Source organism: Vicia villosa, unplaced genomic scaffold (assembly GCF_029867415.1).
Source record: "Vicia villosa cultivar HV-30 ecotype Madison, WI unplaced genomic scaffold, Vvil1.0 ctg.000927F_1_1, whole genome shotgun sequence".
In the NCBI taxonomy this organism is placed as follows: domain Eukaryota; kingdom Viridiplantae; phylum Streptophyta; class Magnoliopsida; order Fabales; family Fabaceae; genus Vicia; species Vicia villosa.
Window position 1 is genome coordinate 234,299 of NW_026705417.1, and position 2,408 is coordinate 236,706.

Below are 2,408 nucleotides of genomic sequence, written 5' to 3' on the forward strand. Positions count from 1 at the left end.
TCATAGAATTAGAACTTTTTTTTGATAATTGTCGAGATGATGAATATGTTATTATGGTTGTACCAGGTTGACGAGTATGTATTCGGCGAAGTTAAGACGTTGAGTTGATACTATATGATGCTATAATAATTTATGTGTTGTTGTAAGGTGTTATATAGATTTCTAGATATAATGAGGAATTATACTCTATGAAGGAAGAAGTTGATTTAATTCTTGGAGACGAGTGGGACTCAGTTGATGCTGATGAGTGTGATTATGATTACTTGTGTGTGCTCGTTCTGATGGTTAGAATGTTTAAATAGAAGAAGTAAATCAGGAATTTGTTTTTAGTACGTTTAAGTATTGCTAAGTGGTAAATTAGTACCATGTGTGGTAAAGGAAGATTTTAAACGAATGAGTAAAGAGATTCATAATTGGGTAAAACTAAGAAAATCCAACTGGTGATGATGATTGTAATGAGTAATCAGAGTAGTGCAGCAAAAGCGAAATGTAACATGTTGGATAATTGCTGATGTGACTTAAGAGGAGTCAGATAGTTGAAATCCAATGATATGGGAATATTATTATTGAGTTTCTTGAAGGAAGCAGTTAGTGAAAAGTGTAAGTATTACTTTATCGCTCAGATGGAAAAGCGTGTCTAAGGTTGCTATGTTCGGTAGATGGAATCCATTACTGCATTGTTGATCAATTGTGATCATACCATGGATTGTGTAATTGTATAGATCATACCATGGATTGTAAAACGATTAATAAATTGACCCTAACCTAAATTAGCTAAATTAAATTAATTGAATAAAATAAATTATAAGGGAAGCATAATCCTAATTTTACTAATTATGTCAATTTTCCTAAAAAACTAAGTCATTGTTTTATTTAAAAAGGAAAAAGGGTTAGAGGTTTTTTTTAGGTTTTTATGGTGATAAATCTTAAATCTTAAGGGTTAGTGAACAAAACTAAAAATAAAATTAATGGTTAAAAAAAGAGATTTTACCAAGATTTTCAAGGGCAATGAAGCAAAAAAAAATAAGTGTAAGGAAGAATTGACACCTTCTTCCCTTTGGCCAAAGGATGTATTTGGCCAAATACCAAAAGGTTTTTGGCCAAAAAAGCAATTGGAGTACCAACCACTTGGTCAATCCATATAAATCCTGCTCATAAACCAACGCAATGTTACGGTTAAGAAAACAAATGGAAAAATAGAAAAGTGATTAAAATAAAATCAAAAAAATATAAAAACCTGATTATATATCAAATAAAATAAGAACACGAAACTACAATTTTTTTTAGATTTTATTGAAAATAGAAATTAAATCAAATAAAATAGAAAAAATAGAAATTATTCTACGATTTGTTTCTGAACTTCTGGAAAAAATTCGTAGCAAATCAAAACAGTAGTTTCAGAATTCGACTGATAGGCTGGAAAATTTATCACTGTTCTGCAACCGGAATTGCAACCCTGGAGAAGGAGAACTAGGAAAAAAAATTTTTTGTTTTTGTGAGAAGAGAGAGCCCAAAGGTTAGAATTGTTAGTCCTCTTTCTCATCATGAATTAGGTTATAAGAAAAATAATTATAGTAAAATTATGGACCAAATCAAAGCCCTAAAATCAATTTGTTTTAATTCTAATAAAAAATGAAGTCAAACTAATTTAATAAGACTGACTTGTTCCCTAAGTTATAAAAGTGCTAAAAATAGGACAAATAAGATTAAATATAAATGAAAATAAAATTAAAACTATAGTAAGAAACAAATAAAAGAAAAAGTGTTAGATGTGGGATTTGAACCCGGCACTTTGTACTTACAAGCCTTACCTCCTTACTAGTTGTGCTATATTATTGGTTTGAAATAAAAGCCAATTGAAAGTGTATGAAGCATGGGAAAACATTTTGCTATTTATTAAAATATAAATAATTTAAGAGTAAATTATTATATTTTAAAATAGACATTAAATCGAATTTATAAAGTTCAAGACGTAAATGTGAATAACCTCAAAATTTTATAAAAAATTCAATTTTGAAATTATTTGAATATTTGAATATGGTGGGCAAATTTTGGGGTATGACAATGAAGATGCGTCTTATATTTTCCATTCATCATTACAAGGTTATTCCTTGAAGAAGCTCAGACTATCTCAGATAGGGGGAGTGACTTCTTATGTCAAGAAAAGTGTCTTGGTCAAAAATACTTTAACATCATGAAGAAAATGTGACATTATTGTCAATTATCTATGAATGGTTGAATCTAACCATGTGCAACTGGAATCCACAATTCTTTCTCTACACTGATGAGGTAGATGTTTGTCTACAAGTATTGAAAGATTCTTCACGATTGCATTAAACAGTCTCAAGGTGTTCAGAACAACAGAAGTCTATGTCAATGACTAGTGAGTCAGAAGAGTAAGTGGGGAG